The 23,937-nt window shown below is 35.5% G+C and overlaps 1 protein-coding gene across 2 annotated transcripts in view; it reads left to right on the top strand.

Moving 5' to 3' along the window:
* Nucleotides 1-2,173, top strand: part of LOC307195523 (uncharacterized protein) — a 641,668-nt gene extending 639,495 nt beyond the window's left edge. The window contains exons 6-7 of one of the 2 annotated variants that reach the window (XM_079939655.1): nucleotides 1,040-1,068; nucleotides 1,949-2,173. The gene's annotated coding sequence lies outside the window, so the exon portion shown is untranslated. The remainder of the gene's footprint in view (nucleotides 1-1,039; nucleotides 1,069-1,948) is intronic. The other variant, XM_079939656.1, reaches the window with a different exon arrangement.
* Nucleotides 2,174-23,937: the final 21,764 nt, after the last annotated feature.

Raw genomic sequence — 23,937 nt, 5'->3', positions numbered from 1 at the left:
TTGAGTTGTAAGAATACTTTATATATTCTGGATATTAGACTCATAAGATTTGCAAACAAACATTTCTCCCATTCTGTGGATTTTTTTACTTTCTTGATAGTGTCCTTTGATACACAGAGTTTTTAAAGTTTACAAAGTCCACCCTATCTAGTTTTTCTTTTATTACCTGTGGTTTTGTTGTCATAGCTAAGAAACCATTGAGATTCTGAAGTTATACAAATTTATTCCTATGTTTTATAGGTTTTAGCTCTTACATTTAGGTCTTTGACTCATTTTAAGTTAACTTTTGTAAATGGTGTAAGAATCCAACTTCATTCTTTTCCATGTGGCTATCTGGTTGGTTAGTGATTAACTTTCACACTAAGTTTTACACATCAGTTTTTGTATGAGTTATGGGGACTACAGAGAATTCTATATTATTTAAAACTGCATTCTTAGTGTCTATCATGTTGCCTAGTAGATTACAAACCTATTTGATTCAAATAGGTACAATTAATAAACAATATATTATTCAATATTAAGGAAGAATAATTTGTGGTGTATAGCATACCCAATGTAATGTGGAAAAATGTTTCTAATTATATAGATATTTTAAAAATATGCTAGAGATAACTTTGACTTACCAAATTGCATAAATTATTTTAATAAAATAGAAAATAATACTAATGTACAGATTCTACAGCTATGAAAAACTTAGATTTACATTTTCTTGTAATCCTTAGAACAGTTCCATAAGTAATTAAGGATAGGTATTATATCTCATCTATGTATTAATAAATTAATGGGAAAATTTGCCCAAGGTCAATAGCAATAATATGATATGGTTAAAAAAATCAGTATTATTTTTCTTGACTCTAAAACCATATTCCTTCCATGTCATCACAACTGCTTCTTCCTTAAATTAGATCTTTAAGTAATTTGTTGGTCCACCTAAAATAAATGTGTTCAAAATAAATCTTTCCTACAAAGTTGGTGGAATTCTCAGGTCAAACCAAATCAAAAAATCTAAGTTGGTTTTTTTTTTCCTTCTTCTACCTAGCATTTCTCTCTGACAGAACATTGAATTAAGTAAGTCCAGTACAATTCACTCATCATAAAACCATACTGCTTATACCCTGAGAAAACCATAATTCAAAAAGAGTCATGTACCAAAATGTTCATTGCAGCTCTATTTACAATAGCCAGGACATGAAAGCAACCTAAGTGTCCATCATCAGATGAATGGATAAAGAAGATGTGGAACATGTATACAATGGGATATTACTCAGCCATAAAAAGAAACGAAATTGAGTTATTTGTAGTGAGGTGGATGGACCTAGAGTCTGTCCTACAGAGTGAAGTAAGTCAGAAAGAGAAAAACAAATACCATATGTTAACACATATATATATATGGAATCTAAGAAAAAAAGAAAAGTCATGAAGAACCTAGGGGTAAGACGGGAATAAAGACACAGACCTACTAGAGAATGGACTTGAGGATACGGGGAGGGGGAAGGGTAAGCTGTGACAAAGTGAGAGAGTGGCATGGACATATATACACTACCAAACGTAAAATAGATAGCTAGTGGGAAGCAGCCGCATAGCACAGGGAGATCAGCTCAGTGGTTTGTGACCACCTAGAGGGGTGGGATAGGGAGGGTGGGAGGGAGGGAGACGCAAGAGGGAAGAGATATGGGAACATATGGATATGTATAACTGATTCACTTTGTTATAAAGCAGAAACTAACACCATTGTAAAGCAATTATACTGCAATAAAGATGTTAAAAAAAACATACTGCTTGATATTCAGTATCCTAGAAGTTAATATATTTCAGAAGTCAGTGATGAGTAATTTTTATAGATGACTGATTGTTAGGGAAAGCAGATGGAGATGTTTTAATCTTCAAAAATAGAAGACAAGTATTTTAAAGAACTTAATGAAACTCAATGCTTACTTTCCTTTTGCAGTAATTATCTTCAAAGAGAAGTCAAGAGAGTGCAGAATGGGGAATCACGCACCAGAAGAAGGGAAATTTTATTATCAAGAGAATTATTTTCCACATGTTAAGGCAATAAAAAGAGATTCATAAGTTCATAAGTATTCAATGGCTCAGAATGTATACCATCCACAGAGACTCCAGCCCCCTCCAAAACGAATAAACTAAACAAAACAAAAAAACTACTTGAGAATGTGATTTAGCCAACTGGGAAATGAATAAAAAGAAGAACCTTAATAATGGGAGAAAGGTGGTATAAAATATTAGTGTAATGTTCACTAAATGTATAAAAGTCAGACAGACTTTATGTAATTTTGTATATATGGTTATAAAACAATTCAAATGTCATAATAAACCATGAAAGAAAGTATGCCTAGTATCAAAATCATCTAAAAATTATAAACTTCTTTAGAGATTATAATTCACTCATAGAAATTGGAAATAGAGAGAAAGGAGATAAGGGAAGAAGCTTTGTATTAGTTTTCTCATATTAACTGAGGGCATTCAATAGATACACTCTAAAATTTTGCCACTGTTATTTATAGTATATGTTCAAAGGTACATTAAAAAAAACCTCAGATGTAACCAACAATAGGATTTAAAACATGGTATATATCTTCTAAATCAGTAGAGAAAAAAATATTTTCATTTTACATGTTTTCATGTAACAAAATATAGAAATTAAAATAACTTGTTTCAAATGAGAGGCAGGAAAAGAAAAAGTAAGAACATATAAATATGGGGGTCAGCAGACTGCTTCCCATGGGCCAAATCTGGCCTTGTTTTGGTAAATAAGCTTATATTGGAATACAGCGATTCCACTCATTTACATATTGCCTATGGCTGTTTTCCTGCTTCAGTGGCAGAGTTTAGTAGTTGCAACAAAGATTGTAAGGCCTACAAAGCCTAAATTATTTGCACTCAGGAAATATCTGTGAATATTACAATTCACGGAAAAGTTTGGCCAACCCCTGGTCTATAGTAAAGATATATATACGTGATTCTTTCCTTCAAAGAACTCATAAGCTAACAGGGTAAGAGAAAGGAAAATAAAACTGGTAATGCAAAAAATGCTGTTAAAAGTACATTCACAAAATATGACAAAAATAACTAGATAAAGCACACTAATTCCTCAAGTTGCTTTCTTTTCAAGCAGTAGAGTGATGAGAGAGCTTCATAGGGCTTGTTATTTCTGTTGGATCTTGAAGCATAATTATGGGTTTTCTAAGCAGAGGACAGAAGAGGCATCTGAGGCAGAGAAAACAGCATGTGAAAAAAGCATGAGGGTGGGAAATAGAGGGATATTTGGGAGAAGTGATCGATATGGAAGAAAGTGACCTCTGCAGGTCTTTGCACTCATTATTTCTTCCCCTTGGATCCCTAAAGCATTTGTCATTTTCCAAAATGATCTTTCATGCTCATTAATATACTTGCCTTCACCTCCCAGAGGGTAGGCTTAATAAGTATTTGTTGAATGAATGAATGAGTGAATGACCAAATTAATTCATGGCATGGTCCATTAAGTATGAAAGATGGCTAGGGAGTCAAACAGCATCACCACCTATTCTCAATGACCCTGGTTTAGTGACTTAGGTACAACTGCCACACCTAGTACATTTGCTCTGAGCCATGCTTCTTCTACTCCTCCAGCTGGCAGATCATCATTTTCCTTAGTAAAGATGATAAAAGCAAAAGAGGATTTGAATAGTCAGCTTCCTCCCAGATAGTTATAAGCATTATAAGGTCTGCTTTTGACCAAAGTGTTTCTTTTAGCTACAAATATAGTTTAAAAGTCCTTTTCTGCAGTTTTCTCTGCAGTTTTTACAGCTGCTTCGGTTGAAAGCAGTGGAACCTGCCCCAGATGCTTACGCTGCTGCTTAGATCTCTGTGGTCCATTATTTCAGTGGCTACAAGAGCAAAGTCAGAGATCCAAAGTGTCCATGATCTTGTTAAATTTAGTCTATTCCATTTCCACAAACTCAAGCCTGAGACAGCCCTTGGAAATGCAGGTCACTCACTGTGAAGAAGCAGATGAGAGTTGGTGAACAAACTTTTGTCAATTTACCCTTAATCTGTCTATGACAACTTTCCACACAGGAAAGTTGAAAGGTGAAAGTTGAAAGGTGAAAGAAGCCATCATCAGTTATTGTCACTTTGAAACTTACATAAGATTAGCTCAAAAAACTAATACCTTATTTTCTTCAAAACTAATATAGCTAGAAACTTTATATAATGGATGATTAAGTTGCATTAACTGCTTTTTATGACCTTTTAAGGATTAAATCATCAGAGTAGGACTAATAGTATATTTATAGGGTACTTTTTACTTCAAATGAAATGTTAAATGCATATTTACCCCATATTTAATAGAATTATCACTGCAAAATATATAGCAATTGAATTTTACTCCTATCAATGGAGGAATTTTCTTAGTTCCATCTGCTTGCTAATGGAACTGAGCAGGACACTGCAGCAGCCCCACACACACAAGTACAAAAGCCTGCTATGTCCCCTGCATTTTATTTGTAGAAAAGTAAGTCTCCCAGGCCTTCCAGAGTCACAAAAGAGCAGGCTCAAGCAGTTAATGATTAGGACAATAGAGTCACAAACTCAGTGTCTGATGCACATTCCTGAGTTGTTTTACAGATACTGTAACTGCCACCAGAGGAAAGAAAAAACGCTAACTTTATGATGACCAGACTATAGACATGACATAAGCTACTCCATCTTGAGCAGTACTGAATCTATGGCTAGCACAATTCCAAGAACTGGCCTCAAGAGAATAGGATTAACATTACTGCTCATAATTATATCTTTGTGGGCATCAAAATAATTGTAGCTTGCTCTGCCCATATATATAAGTGGGCAAATAAAATTGCCAGCAAAGAGATTTACAGACCCATGTTGGCCTCTTCCACTCTGAGAATACGGTGCTCCACGTCAGCACGAAGAAGCTGCAGAAGATGGATCTTTGCCCCTAATCCCATAGAAATGGAATGATGTTTGACGGTGGGGCCTGAAAGCAGCTCTTTTGCCCCTTTCCTTTTTGCCCATTTCTGTCCCCCTCTAATCTTGAAAGAACCTAATTATGGGAATGAGATCACTAGGCAATTTAACCTACCTCCTGATTTATGCTGTACTGAATGCACACTATGCCTTGCCTAACCTGTTGATTCCTTCCCTAGATTAAAGGAAGTAAGAATGAAGAATTAAGTAGTTAATGACTAGCTCTCTACCTACAACAGCCCCCTTAGCAATCCTGCAGGCAGATCACATGGGCAAGGTAACATCTGAAGAGAGAGTCAGTCTGTACGGATGGAGGATGATGCAGAATCCAACCTCCTGCCTTGATGATTCACTGAGATTCTTCCCCCTTTTCTCCCTTTAAAAACTGTCATGGCTGAGCAGAATTTTCAGAGTCGGTCGTGGGACATGAGTCCACCTTCTCCCTAGATTGCCAGCTTTTCTGATTGAACCATCTTTCCTTTCTACTGACACTTGCCTCTTGATTATTGGTTTTGAACTGTGAGCAGCCAAACCTGAGTTCAGTAACGCTAATATTACATAACAAAACTAAAGTTATCATTTTCTTTCTTTCTTTTTTAAATTTTAGAGTTGTTTTCTTATGTAATAATGAAGTGATGTTCTTCAATGTAATAGCAGCTCTATCTAATGTTTCCTAGCCTTTCTGAAAAAGAAGTGACAGTTTTACGTTATAGTGAAACTGTCACACAAATGGGCTGTGAGTTTCATTTTCAAATAAGATTGCCCCTTCCAAAAATAGAGGAATCAGATTCCATTCCAAATTACATAACTGGCTATATTAGGGAATGTTTGGTTACTCAACTATGGAAACCTGCAGGTTTATGCCAGATGAAATAATTTGGATATAGGATTTTCAAGATTTATAGAGGGAACTCAGTGTTTGGGAGGTGTTTTCCTTTGAGATTATCCAAAGCCTTAGGGAAGAAAGAAATATGGCCACAGGGTTTCAAATTTAAAACCCAGGATGAAAATACCTCAAAAAAAATTGCAATGCTTTGTTGAGTCGTTTGGTATCCTTACACTTCTGAGAAAATAAGAGAAATGTAGATATTGTGAAATAAAGATGAGGGAAAAATTAAAAGATGAAAAAATTGGGATGAGTATAAATCAATATCTAAATATTCCTGTGCCCAGAGATGTCTTATCTTTGAGTGTTTTTCTCTCTTTTTTTATTCTAAAATCAATGTTGGGATTCAAATTTGTTAATTTTTTCCAGAATAACACAAATGTACTAGAAATCGTCCTATTCTTGTTTTCAGCAGTCTCTTGGGGAGGTTGGGGGTGGGAGGATATAGTTGCAAATGAATGAGCAGTGAATTCATTTTGTTTTATATGATAAAAATAAGTTTATCAAAATTTCTACATTAGTTATGTCTAACATTTTTTTGAGGCTCACAGACATGTTGATAATTCCTTTCTCTTATTTTCAAGTGGGTGCTTTGAACTAAATTGGAATACAAAGCAAACTAGCTTCAAAGATCAGAGCTCTTAAACCAGGGCGTTCTGAGTTATGAATGATAGACTGATATTTTTGAAGCTCTTATTTCCTAAAGATGAATTTCTGCACAAAAGGAAATTTGAAAACAAATTAATATTTCTTCCAATGAGATTCCAAATTCTTTCCATATATACCTTATCATAGAATTCATACTTTAAACATCTTTTGCACATTTAATACTGCAGAAGCCAATCTGCACAGAGAAATCATTCAGTATTTGCTATGGCCAGTGGGATTTCATGCCTTTATGTTTATTTGTTTTGAATTGTCACCATAATTAAGCAAAGTTGGCAGAGTATATCTCAGATGCAAATATCCTAAACTAAATATAGTGTTTGCCTAAAATATTCACAGCTGATCAACAATCCATTAATAGATATTTTAGAAACATGCCAAAGAATTCTCTAGAGGATTCACTCTATGTAAGGTTGTTCCAGAGATAGTATTTTAGGACAAATTAAGATTTTTTTTCCAAAATACACTATCTTTCTTGGATCTACCGCATGATCCAGTTGGGCAGCTTTTAACACTTAATTGTTAGGGATATTCATCCTGAAATTTAACATCTTCATAATTACCTTTTATATTTGTTTGTTTAAATATGTGTAAACAGGCAGAGTTCATTCTGGAAATGTGTTTACTTAATACCACACAAAATAGTCTCTAAGTATACTAAGAAATTTAGATACAAGGCACTTTAAAATTCAAACTATTTTCATATACTCTAACAGAATGAAAGAAAATGAGAACTATTTAGTGAAGAAAGATTCTTCATTTTCTCACATAGTTACAGGACCCTGTTTACACCTACACAGCTTTTCAACAGATGATTTTATTTCTTTGTTCAGTGTGAAGTAATTATGTTGCAGTTTCATTCCTACCAGATATTTCCAGATGCCATCAAGATGAGAGAGCTGAAGCCACATCACTGTAGGCAGCAGACAAAGGCAAACAGTTAATCAAACTGTGACCGTGATTAGCCGGATAAAAAGTGACAGTTTCTAGCAGTTCTACAGCACCTGCATTTCTTCAGAATGTAGCTCTGGAGCAAGTATGGTCGGCTCAGCAAATTCCAATATCGCAATTAAGAAATAATGTAAAGCATTTTAGAGAAGAAGATTAACAGAGGCACGAAATGCAGACTGCAAGGAAAACAGTATTTGAAAAAATTGTGTAAACTTATAATTTTGTGTATAAAATGGGCGAATGTCTGTAATAAGCTCAGGAAATCATCTTTAAACTGTGAGGAAGACAAGCATTTGGAAGCCATGGTAATGGTAATAATCCTGCAAGATGAACTGCCTATAAGGAAAGGAAGAGACGTGAGAATACCTATAATGCATCTGAAGAATATTAAATGTGGATTAAGGTTGTATTAACATAAGGAAATAACCACTCAGGTTTGAATAATGAATATTGCCCTTTCACTGTTTCTAATAAAAATTATGTCATCGAGCAGCAGGCAGTTGCTTGTTTGCATTATACACATCCAACTTTGAGATGCTTATTATCTTTATGTCTGAAAGGAGAAAACTAGAAGGTGAGGGTGTGCCTTGTGACAAGGACTTTGAAGGCATCTATAGATCTCTTAAGAAATTCAAATAATCAAGGCTTTGATGAAGAATCGAAGTAATATATTATCTGCATATTTGAACAAAGTAACAAGAGGGCCAGACATTTATAAAAATGTAAATCTAAGTCTGTGGTATAGAATTCTCAACTACAAGAGCACCTATGCTTCAAGGAAGTTTTCTTCATTCATCCATGAATGAACATCCTGAATTTTAACGTATGTTCAAATTTCAAGCACTGAGTGGACCTGACAGGGGGATTGAGGTGTTCCCCCAACTCAGTCATCAACCATAGGAGTTTAGCAGAATTTCAAGCCCTTGAGGAGTTTCAGAGGAGAGCAAGAATTTAGTACAAAACAGCACCTGTACTGTCATCAGTGTCCCAAGAATTCACAGAGCTGCTAGTCTAGGCTTAGAGTTTAGCAATTCTAGAAAAATGTTTCTTACAGATAGGGGATAGGACAGTCCAGGTGACCCCTGAGAATAGATGGTAGACAGTCTGAATCTGAAGTTATGAAGACAGGAGTCCCTATCAGTGAACTGAGGTTCAGCTCACCCACCTGAGTCTCTGGGCTTTTCAAACCAAATGTGCTCAACCTAAACTCAACTGACCTTAGTAATATGTTGCTTTACAAGCAACATAGAAACAACATACAAGCAACGTAAGAAGAGATTTATTAAAGCACACTCTACCTACTTTCTGGAACTAATAAACTGTCAAAAAATAAAGAGAAAAGATAAAGAGATTTAAAACAAGACTAGGGAAGATTAAGCACACCTAAACAACTATGATGAGTTTTCCTCAATCACTTCCATGAGGACCTGATTACAGAGATGTGAGCCTTATCATGTGGGGAATTCCAACATAATATATGGCTGAGAAAAAGAAATGAACTGAGGTCACTAAAGTTGGAAGTGAGATAAAGGCAAGAATCTGTTACTCTAGCTTTAGTTTCATCAAAAAGTGAAATTTATAGCTCAGAGTGATGTATCATAATTACCAGACAGGGCTGGTACCACTGCAGGGCTGATGGTTATCCAAAAAATGACCTCACTGGTAAGGAGGAATTTCCCAAGCTCGAGAGTGAAAACTATCTCAATGATTTGTTTCAGAAGTACTATATTTTATTGAACTCACCTGGACAGACAACAGTTTTTCATTCACCTGAAAACACATATTAAGACTCAAATAAGCTTAGACAGTGTTAAAATTGTGTGTGTGTATTGAGATGGGGAATACCATGTGCAACAATGAACAACAGAATCCACCGGATTACATGGGATTTAGATTTTTTCCTTTGTATTTGATTCAGAACCTAACAATGCCCGCAGAATAATGTTTTAGTCTTTTACTTTTTTACTGGCACAAAAATACCATCTCCTTTATCTCTAAACACTAAAAAATATTTAAATCTCAAAAATACTATAGTTTTGCAATCAATATAAATATGGTGAATTTTCTAAAATTTATAGTTTGGACATGTTATTAGAGGAATGGTTTAAATTTTTTTTTTTTTTAAATTATCAGTTCTTTTGAGCTAAAACAAATAGACTGCCAGTTATTTCTTCAGCAAAAATGGGTTTATTCAGGATCAATGAAGACTTGCAATTTGGGGTTTGCAAGCAAGGGGAGCCATATGCTAGTCCCCATACAGCAAGGAGAGGGAAACTTTTTTAAAGAGGGGAAAAGGAAGTTGGGAGCACTATAGTAAACACAGAGCCCACTGGAGGAAATAAGAGTTCAAAGTATAGGTGCTTTTCATTGGCTGAGTATGACAGTCTCTCATTGGCTGAGCTCTTACTAGGTAAGAAGACGAAGTCCTTCTTCTTCATTCTGGGCTCTGCTGTTGTTGTAGACTTTGAAAGCTTCCCCTTCTGCCCTCCTGACTCTATTTTAATTGAGGTTTCTGTTTATTAATTTTTACAGCTCTATGAAAATATGCCCAGTGCTGGGCTTGCCATCTTGAGAGAAGAAAAAGGAAAGCATTATGCATACTTCCTAACTACAAGCACAAGATAAAGGACATGTTGTTTCTATGAGTGAAACAATGGCTGCTCAAAGAGGGTACCAGTATAAATGGGAAGAGCCCAGTATGGCTTCCTGGAAGAGCTAGAAGACTTAAAGCAAGAAGCATTGATATTAGGCAGGATTAGACAGCCAGTCAGTATTACTCTGAGTTCTCAAGAGATGAAATCAGAAATCACAAATCAAAAAATCAAACTGACATCAATTTCTGGAGAATATTATAATTTGCAATACTCATAAAATGAAACATCATTTTATAGCAATACCCTAAGTCAGAGTGGTAATTTTTCCTTAAATTTTCATTATTTCCAAATATAATCGTACCTCACTTTTATGAGCTTCATTTTATTGTGCGTCACTGATATTGATGTTTTTACAAATCAAAGGTTTGTGACAACCTTACATCAAACAAGTCTATGGGTGCTGTTTTCCAACAGCATTTTTTCATTTTTCACATATTGATAATTCTCCAACATTTTAAACTTTTCCATTATTAATATATTTGTCATGGTGATCTGTGACCAATGATCTTCGATGTTACTATTGTAATTGTTTTGGGGTGCCACAAACCTTGCCTGTATAAGATGGTGAACGTAATTAATAAATGTTGCGTGTGTTCTGAATGCTCCACCAACCGGCCATTTTCTTATCTCTTTCCCTTTCCTCAGGCCTCCCTATTCCCTGAGACATAACAATATTGAAGTTAGGCCAATTAATAACCCTACAATGCCCTCTAAGTGTTCAAGTGAAAGGAAGAGTCTTTCCATTTAAATCAAAAGCTAAAAAGGATTGACCTTGGTGAGGAAGGCATGCAAAAAGCCAAGCTTTGCCTCTTGTGCCAAACAGTCAGCCAAATTGTAAATGCAAAGGAAAAGTTCCTGAAGGAAACTAAAAATGCTACTCCAGTGTTAGAAAGTAAACAGCCCTCTTGCTGTTTACTTTCTCTTGCTGGAGAAAGTTTTAGTCATCTGGATAGAAGCTCAAACTAGTCATAACATTCCCTTAAGCCAAAACCTAATCCAGAGAAAGGTGCTAAATCTCTTCAATTCTCTGAAGGCTGAGAGAGGTGAGGAAGCTGCGGGAGTGAAGTTTGAAGTGAGCAGAGGTTGGCTCATGAGGATTCAGGAAAGAAGCCGTCTCCATAACATCAAAATGCAAGGTGAAGCAGTAAGTGCTGAGGTAGAAGCTGCAGCAAGCTACCCAGAAGATCTAGCTAAGGTAATTCATGAAGGTGGCTACACTAAAAACGTATTTTCAATGTAGATAAAACAACCTTCTATTGGAAGAAATCCATCTAAGATTTTCATGGCTAGAGAGAAGTCAATGCCTGGCTTCAAAGTTTTAAAGGACAGGCTGATTCTCTTGTTAGGTGCTAATGCAATTGGTAACTTTAAGTTGAGGCCAACTACAGCCCTTAAGAATTATACTAAATCTACTCTGCCTGGGTTCTATAAATGGAACAACAAAGCATGGATAATAGCACATCTGTTCACAACATGGTTTATTGAATATTTTAAGCCCACCATTGAGACCTACCGCTCAGAGAGAAAGATTCCTTTCAAAATATCACTGCTCATTAACAATGCACTTGGTCTCCTAAGTGTTCTGATGGAGATGTGCAATAAGATTCACGTTGTTTTCATGCTTGCTAACACAACATCCATTCTACAGCCCGTGGATCAAGAAGTAATTTCTACTTTCAAGTCTTATTACTTAAGAAAAACATTTTGTAAGGCTATAGCTGCCATAGATGGTGATTCCTCTGATGGATCTGGACAAAGTCAATAGAAAATTTTCTGGAAAGTATTCCTTGTTCTAGATGCCATTAAATACATTCGTGATTCATGGGAAGAAATCAAGATATCATCATTAACAGGAGTTTGGAAGAAGTTGATTCCAACCCACATGGATGACCTTGAGGGGTTCAAGACTTCAGTGGAGGAAGTAACTGCAGATGTGGTGGAAATAACAAGAGAACTAGAATTCAAAGTGAAGCCTGAAGATGTGACTGAACTGCTGCAATCTCATTATAAAATTTCTACAGATGAGGTGCTGATGCTTATGGATGAGCCCAGAAAATGTTTTCCTGAGATGGAATCTACTCCTGGTGAAGATGTTGTGAAGGCTGTTGAAATGACAACAAAGAATTTAGAATTATTACATAAACTTAGTTGATAAAACAGTTGTAGGGTTCGAGAGAAGTTCTACTGTGGGTAAAATGTTATCAAACAGCATTGCATGTTACAGAAAAATTGTTGGTGAAAGGAAGAGTCAATCAATGCAGCAAAGTTCATTCTTGTCTTATTTCAAGAAATTGCCAAAGCCACCACAACCTTTGGTGACCGCCACCCTCAACAGTCAGCAGCAGCCATCAACATCAAGGCAAGGCGCTCCACCAGGAAAATGACTATGACTCCCTGGAGGCTCATGTAATGTTTAGCATTTTTTACCAAAGTATTTTTAAATTAAGATATGTACATATTTTCGACCTAGTTCTATTTCACATATTATAGACTACAGTATAGTGTAAAGATAAATTTTATATACTTTGGAAAATCAAAAAAAATTAGTGCGACTTGCTTTATTGGGATATTCACTTTATTGCAGTGGTCTAGAACTGAACCCACAATGTCTCCAAGCTATGACTGTATAATTAACTCCTCTCAGTGGAGCCAGGTGATTTTTAGAAAGACTGATTAGTCTCAGGAGAAATATGGCTCTAACTTTAGAACATCTACATAGATATACATATACATAACTGAGAGTTTACAATTATGTTTTCATTTATTCATGCGTTTTTCACTTATCTGAACAATGTTGGATATGCAAAGAGCAATAAATACAGTTCCTGCTCCCAAAGGATTTAAGTCTATATAACAGAGACAGATACATATATAAATAATTAGAGCAGCATGTTGAATGAATAATAGAAATAGGTATAGAATAAAATAGTAGTATCAATGAGGACATGATTCACTTGATTGAGTCTAAGACTTAGGATTTTACCATATGATATAAGATAAAAAGCAATTTAAACACTATTAATGGCACATACAGAAATGTAGTAAATTTTGATAGCATAGCTTATTCAAGCAATAAGAAGCAATTTAATATTGCTGGTGCCTAAAATACAGATAGAGGAAAGTAAGCATTGTTAAATGTGGTAGATGGTAGAGTCATATTTTGAAGGTTCTTTTACTAATGAGTTTAGACTTTTTACTGTGAGTTATGGGGAGCTACTGAAAGTTTTTAATTGAGAGAATGTCATGGACAAATATAGACTTTTGAAGGGTCCTCTGTATGAAGAACAGATTAGAGATTGCAGTTGAGTTAGGAGGTAAATATAATAATACAGGGGAGGGATGACAGCAGTCACTATGGCTGGAGCAGTGGCATCGTACCTATTTTCAAGAGATTGAATCAAAATCTGATGACAAATTAAGCCATGTGGGGAAGAGAGCAAGAACTATGAGTTGACTTTCAGGATTCTACCATGAGAAGATGGTAGCACTTTTCATTAAGCTAGAAAATAACAAAGTAAGATATAAAGTTGATGCTGAAGAGTTTGGGTTTTAAATACTCAGTTATTGAGTTGAAGATTCTCTTTTGATTTGAGGGAATTGTTTTCTGAAGAAGAAATTCTCAGAAGGCAAAAGAATATATAAATCTGTAATTTAGGCGATATAATGAATTGGATATATATTTTAGAAGTCATCAAATTTCAAAACGTTGTGAAAATATGGGAGTACGTAAAATCCCCAAAGGAAATTATTTATAATGAGATGATAACCTAAAGAGCCCCAATGTCTGAGGCAATATTGGAGGAAAATTATTAAGAACAAAAATATCTCATACAGACATTGGAGATTGAAAGATTTTTTTTAAAAAGGGAAAAAGAATGCTACTTAATCTTAGACCATAGTCTAATAGAATACAGGAGGGTTGTGTCTCAGAGGGAGAGACACTAGAAAGGTACCAAAATGTGAGAAAGACAGAAAATCCAAAATCAGAAGGTCCAGAAGAATTGCTAATTGGTCCAAAGAATAATGAACCATTGGCTCCATATATTAAAGTGGATTTTTTACATCTTTTTTTATCCATTCACCTATCAATGAACACCTAGGTTGTTTCTGTATCTTTGCTATTGTAAATAATGCTGCTGCAATAAACACTGGGGTGCACATATCTTTTTGAATTAGTGTTTTTGTTTTCTTCAGATAAATACCCAGAAGTGATATTTCTGGATTATATGGTAGTTCTATTTTTAATGTTTTGAGGAACTTCCATTCTGTTTTCTATAGTGGTTGCACCAATTTGCATTCCTACCAACAGTGCAAAAAGGTTCCCTTTTTTCCGCATCCTCACCGACACTTGTCATTTGTTGTCTTTTTGATGATAGCTGTTCTGACAGCTGTGAGGTGATTTCTCAATGTGGTTTTGATTTGCATTTCCCTGATTAGTGGTGTTGAGCATCTTTTCATGTACCTGTTTGACATCTGTATTTAGACATTTAGAAAAAATATCTATTCAGGTCCTCTGCTCAGTTTTTGATAGGATTCTTTGTTTTTTTGATATTTAGTTGTATGTGTTCTTTATATATTTTGGATATTAACCCCTTATCAGACATATCATTTGCAAATATCTTCTCCCATTCAGTAGATTGCGTTTTGTTTTGTTAATGGTTTCCTTCACTGTGTAAAACCTTTCTAGTTTGATGTAGTCCCATTTTTGGTTTATTTTTGCTTTTGTTGCCTTTGCCTGAGGAGACATATCCAAAAAATATGCTGAGGCCAGTGTCAAAGAGCATACTGCCTATGTTTTCTTCTAGGAGTTTTATGGTTTTAGGTCTTACATTTAAGTCTTTAATCTATTTAGAGATTATTTTTGTATATGAGGTAAGAAAATGGTCTCCTTTCATTCTTTTACATGTAGCTAGCTGTCCAGTTTTCCCAACACAATTTATTGAAGAGACTGCCTTCTCGATTGTATGTTAACACCTCCTTTGTCATAGATTAATTGACCATATATGCATGGGTTTATTTCTGGGCTCTTTATCTTACTCCATTGATCTGTGTCTGTTTTTGCGCCAGTACCATACTGTTTAGATTACTATAGCTTTGTAATACAGTTTGAAATCAGGAAGCTTAATACCTCCAGTTTCGTTCTTCTTTCTCAAGACTGCTTTGGCTATTCAGGGTCTTCTGTGGTTCTATATAAATTTTAGGATTATTTGGTTGTCACAGCGACAATTTGATTTGTACATAGCATTGATTTGTACATGGCATGTTTGATTGCAATAAATTTGTCACAAAATGCTTTTCTAAAAATATGAGAAGAAAAATATGATAAATATGGTGATGAATATTTTGTCATGCCATAATTATGTCAATATTTACCAAAGCATTTATATTTGAAAGGAAAATAAAGAAATTCAGGGAAACAGGTGTTATACATATAAAGGCACATCATAATGTCACCTGATATCTGGGATTGGTTGATCAGAACTTCCAGTCCTCATGGGTTCATTTCTTTGCTTTGGGGTTTTATGTTTCAACCCAAAGTCATTTAACTATAGTTTGTGACATGCGAATACAAAATAGTTAAAGATATGAAGATAAAATAGTTAAAACATTATTTATACTGAAGGTTCTTTCTTGGGATTCATTCTAGCCAAGAATGTATGTGTGATCTTAAAATTTATCAGTTGTTATAGTAACATCCATTTGAATTTAATCACAGTTTAAAACAGAATAATTAAAAATTTTCAAATAATCTAATTTAAATTATTTTAATCAGAAATTGAATCCATTAAAACAGAGACTCCTTAAGATGTAAAAAGTTAGATATACTTTAAGTCAGTCAACTCTACATTGAGAATGGTTGTACCCTGGAAAATTCACCTCAGAGAGACTGGAAAGTATAGAGCACTAGTTTTTCCAGGGGCAATTTTGTCCACTAGGACACATTTTTTGCTGTCACTACTGGGAGAGGGGTGAATTAATGACGTCTAATGAGTGGAGACTAGTGAGGTTACTAAACATCCTACAATGTATATCTCAGCACCCCACAACACAGAAGTAGCTGGCCCAAATGTCACTAGTGCAGCTGTTAAGAAACCCTGATTGAAACAAAATAGGTGTATCCTATCATTTCCTTTTTCCATAGCTGTTTATTTCTGGCTCTCCCTAGACTTTCAGGGTCTAACTCTGTCTCAATTTCCTCTTTCTCTCTCTCTTTGTCATTTTTTCATTCTTTTTGTCTCTAATGAACCTCTTTGATGAAGATCCATTTATACTTGATGGCACAGGACATCTTGTAATTAGAAGTGAGGACTAGAAGTTGTCAGAGATAAAAGACTAAATCAAAAAAGAGTGTAGTAAAGTTGCATCAGCAAGACAAAAAAAAAATTGATTCAGTGATACTATTTTTAAAAATATTTCAAATTGTCCTAAAAATGAATAGAAAGATTGAAGATGGACTATTTCCAAAACTTCATGAAAGTCAGCCTCAGAGACTGTAAACAGTGACATCAACCAGTGTCAGTGAGTACAAAGGACGCTACATTTAGATACACCTTGAACTTTAAAACTGTTTCTCCTCCATTTCCTCAATTAATCTTTGTGTGGAAACCCCTGGATTTCAATCACTCACACTTCTTTGTCTTTGCTTCTATCAGTTTAAGCAAAAAATAATAAGACTGTACTTTCCTTTTGATTTGTGATTTCAAAAAATTCTTCAGCTGGGTTCAACATATTTTTTTAATTCTTTTTTCCCTCTCTTTATGGTAAAATATACTTAACATAAAATTTACTATCTTAACCATTTTTAAAAGTACAGTTCAGTAGTACTAAACCTATTCATGTTGTGCAACTATCACCACTATACATTTCCAGAACTCTTTTCATCTTGCAAAACTAAAAACTCTGTGCTCATTAAAAAATGGTTAAGTTGGACTTCCCTGGTAGCGCAGTGGTTAAGAATCCGCCTGCCAATGCAGGGGACATGGGTTCGATCCCTGGACCGGGAAGATCCCATATGCCGCAGAGCAACTAAGCCCATGCACCACAACTACTGAACCTGAGCTCTAGAGCCCATGAGCCACAATTACTGAGCCCACGTGCTGCAACTACTGAAGCCCATGCGCCGAGAGCCCATGCTCTGCAACAAGAGAAGCCACTGCAATAAGAAGCCTGCACACTACAACGAAGAGTAGCCCCGACTCGTGGCAACTAGAGAAAGCCCACGCACAGCAACAAAGACCTAACACAGCCAAAAAAAAAAAAAAAGGTAAGTGAGTAACTTTCATCCAAAATTTTGGAAGAAATTACACAAAATACAATATGATAATTTTCATTGTCATTTTTTATGAATTTAATTTACTCATTTAAATTCTACCCATAATGTTTTTCTTTGGACCTAATTGTTCTCTATAGGAAATTTCTCTTAAATTTGACTTCACATTCATTTACTGCATTAATTAATTGAAGACAAGGGAATTCGAAAATGAGAAAGTCTCATTACTGAATTAATTGAATGGGAAAGTTGAGACATGAAATAATGAAAGGAAAATGTATTTCCACAATCAATTGATCATTTTACACAATTCTCCTCCTTTTATTATCTCATTCTCCCTATTAACCATTTTATTTACTTTGCCATGCATCTTTCCATTATTTCTTGTTTGATACAAGCACACAAGGTTAAATTTTTCATTTTCTACTTCCACTGTATATTCACAGGCCCAGGCAAAGCTACATCTAATCTCTTATTTCCCAGGCTTTATGACTCTTCACATATCTATTTTACACATTGGTATGTATGTTTTTACATATTGGTAAAACCATACATTTTACATATTGGTAAAATTGGTTTTACATATTGGTAAAAGATGGAATTTGTAGGAATTACTTGGTATTCAGAACCCACATTCTGAACAAAGCATCTCAAAATCAAGTGCTTACAAGTGCCAAAAAAGTGAATAAAGTGGCAAGTGTAAGTACACAGGTGAATGGAAAGGACTGTGGACAATGGACAGTGGCACAGCTTTTGTGAAAAGGGGCCAGCTGCCACTCATGATTTTAAATCTCTGTAGACTAAAGTAATCTGCATGCAAAATATGTTTTGTAAAGCTTCAGTTTCCAACTACTGATCTAAACAGACATGTACATTTTTTTCACATTAGACTGTGCAGAGCAGAGAGGTTGTCAAAGTTCTGTTGAGAGTAGCTGCAGACCCTTGAGAAGGATAGCTTAGATGTTCCCATGTCTTCCACCTTTATATATACTTTCACTTAATTTAATAACTGAAATTTCTCTAAAGATACCTATATTTAAATTGGAAAAGGAGGGGGCTTCCCTGGTGGCGCAGTGGTTGAGAAACTGCCTGCTAATGCAGGGGACTCGGGTTTGAGCTCTGGTCTGGGAGGATCCCACATGCCGCGGAGCAACTAGGCCCGTGAGCCACAACTACTGAGCCTGCGCATCTGGAGCCTGTGCTCCGCAACAAGAGAGGCCGCGATAGTGAGAGGCCTACGCACCGTGATGAAGAGTGGCCCCCGCTTGCCACAACTAGAGAAAGCCCTCGCACAGAAACGAAGACCCAACACAGCAAAAATAAATAAATTAATAAACTCCTACCCCCAACATATAAAAAAAAAAAATTGGAAAAGGAGAAAGATTTTCTTTATCTCCAGCTATCACATCCTTCTTTTTCCTCTCATAATTCTCTCTTTTTCTCAATGTAGGAGACTCTGGGAATACACTATTTGCCAAATTTTATTACTTCTCTTTATTATTCATAGAAAAATTATAAGTACTAATTTTTAAACAGTTTGCCATCTTTCAACACATGTATTATGTATGGTGGAACTAGTATGTTTTAAATGAACATACAATCATCATAAAATATTTTTCAATAAGAATTCTTAATAATTTCTCATACATTATGTTTCCCCTACCAACTTCCATTTTGAGAATTTCTATGTGTTGGTTCCAGATCCCCAAGCTTATATTTTATTTTTTCAGTACATGGAATTTATTTTTAGTATTTCTGCTACTCTAGTTACTAAGTTCTTACTTATTTCTTTGAAAGAACTGTATTTTATTCTGTCAATTTTACTTTCTTGAAATTTATTTTGTTAACATGCATTGGTATCTTCACTTACAAAATAATTGAGCTCTACAAAAGTTATCCAATTAGGAAAACTCATTGAAGAAACTTGACATTTAAATGAACACTATAATAAATATTTTACAAAACAAATAATGAACCCCTATTTGATTTATTCTTTGTATAAAGGATTTTGTAAATGTTAGATTTGTTCATAGCAAACGTGCATTTCCCTGACATCTCTTTTTAGACTATAATTTGAAAAATACATAGGAAGCCATCTTATATTATTAAGAATTATTCAGATTTCTTTGCCTACAGTGTATATCCTAATACTCAAAAGTCAATCCAAAAATATCTAAGTCATAAGCGTGAGTGTACATGCATGTGTACAGGCCCACTTGTGTATACACACACACACAATTTTCCTACTCAATTTCAAGACAGCTTCAACAATTTCCAGGTGAAGAATCTATTTCCATTTGATCATTTCAAATAATTACTGTAACTAAGAATTATCTCCAGGGGGCAAGAGGTGGTATCTATAGTTAGGCTGTGTTATCAGTGGGCAAAGTCTGTGGTTCTCCTTGAATATATTCTGTCAAGACTCAATTTCTTCTTTCCAAAATGACATTTAATATACACTTGACCTTTACCTCAAATTCTAAAATTGTCAATTTTCTTTATGATAGCCTCCAGTTAGGAAATTAATCAAAAGTTCAGGAAAATAAATTAGTTATTTAACTTTTGTCACTCAGCACCAAAAATAATATGAGAAATTTCTTGCTGCTTATAAGAAATATGCAGTGTATTTTTTTCTTTAATTATTTGGTATTTCTTTTACTCCAGCCTAAATATCTTGAACTTCTTGGGGACAGTGACCTCCAGTCTGTACAGTCACTCACATAAGCAGTCACAGAACAGATTTCATTATCATTTGAATGTTTTGTTAAGATGACCTACACTGAAATCCCACACTTGACTGTGCCTCCTAATGTTTTATATCTCTCACTTCTAAATTTCTACCAACCTAGAACTTTATATTTACCAAGATGAAGATCTCTAGTTGTCCCAGTTGTACATATTCTTCCTCATCTCCTAATTCTGGCATCACCTGCCTCTCTTCCAAATTAAAACCTTATAACCAGCTGCTAAAATTATACTTTTTTTTTTTGGCGGTACGCGGGCCTCTCACTGTTGTGGCCTCTCCCGTTGCGGAGCACAGGCTCCGGACGCGCAGGCTCAGCGGCCATGGCTCACGGGCCCAGCCGCTCCGCGGCATGTGGGATCTTCCCGGACCGGGGCACAAACCCGCGTCCCTTGCATCGGCAGGCGGACTCTCAACCACTGCGCCACCAGGGAAGCCCTAAAATTATACTTTTCGTACTATTCTTTTGCCATTGTGATCCACCTTGCCAACCCAAAGTCTTTCATATCTCCAATTATGGAAAGTTACTTGATCTTCCTCTTCTAGATTATCTGGAGAAAGTCACAACACAGTGATGAATGAACAGATATACCATCAGCCTATTCTTATATTCAAACTCAAAACGTAGTCGTGCCTAACAACTGTTTCATCATTGATTTCTATATTAGTAACTGTAACGCTTTTGCAATATGAATTGGAAACTGTCCAATCATATATCCCCTTATTTAAAAACGGTCTATTTTTAGCCTCACAACTTCTTCACTAGCAATAAACTCCCTCCTTTTTTTCCTTCCTTGTTCAAGCTAAATACTAAACTGATCCACTATAATTTATCTCTGTTAATCCCCTCTGGACATAAATATCAACTCTAGATAAACTGCAACCTTTAGATGCAGTGACTAAACCAGAAAATTTGACTATTTTTAGGTAAGAATTCTATAAATGGGTTTATTCGTTTCACTTTTATTCCTGATGAACAATAACAAAACAAAAACAAATACAAAAACCTCAAATGGGCTCTTCAGAATTTCTGGCAATCTCTTCTATTTGGCTTGTTAGCTCCACTTCCCAGGAGGATTATTTCTTAGATAATCTTCTTCACTCAAATGTCCCAATCTCCCATACGTTTTCTCAGTAATCACCCACAGCAGATGACCTCACACAGTATTTTCACCACCTTCATCTTCTCCCCAACAAACCTATAATCCTATCTAGATTAGTTCCACCTATTCTACCAAAGGCCAGTCTTTCATGTCCGCTCTGAAGCCCATCCTTTTGACTCTCCCTAAAACTCTGCTTCTTTATTCGCTCTTCTTCTCTCCTTCCCTTCTATGGCAATTATGTCAGCGTAACAACATCTAGTATCTTCAACCATTATGTAAAAGAAAAATGTATCCAATGCCACACTCTCTCAAACTACTTGGCCATATCCTTGACTTCTCTCAGAGCTGACCTGCCCAGAAGATTATCTGCACAGGCTATCTCCAACCCAATCTCACTATTTCCCTGCTACTCCATTGGAAGTGTTTCTGTTAAGGTCACCAATATTGCTAATGATATTTCTGTACTCAGCTTACTCACTATCTCACCAAGTTAACGACACCCATATTCTTGAAATTCTCTTCTCTCATGGCTTTCAAGACTCTGACATGTTTTGCTTTCTTTCCTTACCTCACTGATTCTGTTTTATGGTCTCCTTTGCTGTTTCCTTCTCCTTCACCAGTTTCTATATATTGGAGTCATTGTGGTTTAAATTTGGACTCTCCTCTCTATATACACTTTTTTTTTTGTACAGTACACTATCCCATTCAGATGTGGTAGTCAATTTACACGTATTGGCTTTTTTTTTGTTTTGTTTTGTTTTGTTTTGCGGTACACGGGCCTCTCACTGTTGTGGCCTCTCCCACTGCGGAGCACAGGCTCCGGACGCGCAGGCTCAGTGGCCATGGCTCACGGGCCCAGCCGCTCCACGGCATGTGGGATCTTCCTGGACTGGGGCACGAACCCATGTCCCCTGCATCGACAGGCGGACTCTCAACTACTGCGCCACCAGGGAAGCCCCTATACGTATTGTTTTGAAACAAATACATTCTGTAGTTGAGTAAATTAATATAATTCTTAAAAATAGACATGTCTTTTAAATTTTTTGGTTAAGGTCTTGAGGTTAAAAGTTGGATTTCTGGAATAAAAACTGAAATTTTGGGCTTCCCTGGTGGCGCAGTGGTTGAGAGTCCGCCTGCCGATGCAGGGGACACGGGTTTGTGCCCCGGTCTGGGAAGATCCCACATGCTGCGCGGAGCGGCTGGGCCCGTGAGCCATGGCCGCTGAGCCTGCGCGTCCGGAGCCTGTGCTCCGCAACGGGAGAGGCCACAAGAGTGAGAGGCCCGCGTACCGCAAAAAAAAAAAAAAAAAACTGAAATTTTTAGTCACCAAATGAATAAATTGGATAGCCTCTTGCTCCTTTCACTGTAAGCATTCATATCAGGACTGTGATTCAAAATGACAAGAAATAGTATATGTAGACATTTTAACTTAAAAAATTTGCCCACTCCCTCATCTTCTATTTGTATCCTGTGGTCACCAGAATGTATATATTCAGGACTTTTGTAATCTTACTGAAAATGTGTATTTCAACAAAACATTTGAGTGTTAAAAAAACTGTGTTATGCCAAATAAAAGTGTAACATTTTGTAATTAGTTAAAGAAATAAAAGTCTGTAAATTCTGATTTCTATATGCAAAATGAGGCTGTGAGCCATTTCCTGAACATGACCTGGGTTTCTATTCTCTGTGTTTTTCATAAAAGTGTAATACTCACCCATCATTCTTTTGAATAAATAACTCTTCTTCCTAATTATCTTATAATTCTTAAATCCTGATTATATCTGTGCTAAACCTTCTCACTTTTTCCTATACTTTCTTAATCTCTTTTTTGCCTTTTTCACAGTTTTATCCTCTGTAATCTATTCTGGAAAATTTCTTCAGCTCTATCATTCTTTCACTAACTCTGTTTTCAACTCTGTGTCTAAAGTTTTGTTTAATGTGTCCATTCATTTTTAATTTGAATTTTTATGGTTTTCTAACTCAAATTTATATATATATGTATATATTTTAAAATCTGCTTAGTCTGCTTTATGATCTCACGTTACTGACTTATATTTTCAAGGTTTTTGAGGTTTCAGGGTTTTTTAATACATTCACTACAAAACACATCATCTTTTCAACATATTCCAGGTTTGAAAATTCAAATTTTTCTGAGGCTGTGAATCTAACACGGCTCATTGTTGTTTTAGCTAACTCCCACACATGGTGCCTTGTTTTCTTAAGTTGTATGATTTTCTATTTATCTATGACCCACTAATTTTTCTTGACATTTTATCTCTGAAAATTATTTGAGACTTTGAATGATCTCTTATGTGGAATATTTGAATTTGCTTCTGCCAATGCTTTATGGAAAATAAACTAAATTCCCAACTTTAGTTTTTTTCACCACAAAGATACTTTAATTCAGTCATTAAACTTATATCAGAGCTTGTGTTTATAAATTATGTAGGAACTTTTTTATCTCGATTCAGGTTTAGTGTCAGGACAGGTAAGTTTCCTTCTTCATGATACATTTATTTCTTAACTGTCTTAACATTTACGAAAAATATTAGAGAAACTATCTTTCCAAAAATATCAAGATATTTTAAAAATAGATACTAATTAATACAGTGTGATTTTGGCACTAAGATAGACAAATAGATAAATGAACCAAAATGGCAATTCTGCATATATGGTACTTG

This window comes from Stenella coeruleoalba, assembly GCF_951394435.1.
Source record: "Stenella coeruleoalba genome assembly, chromosome: 12".
Taxonomy (NCBI): Eukaryota; Metazoa; Chordata; class Mammalia; order Artiodactyla; family Delphinidae; genus Stenella; species Stenella coeruleoalba.
This window is presented reverse-complemented; position numbering and strand designations above follow the sequence as displayed.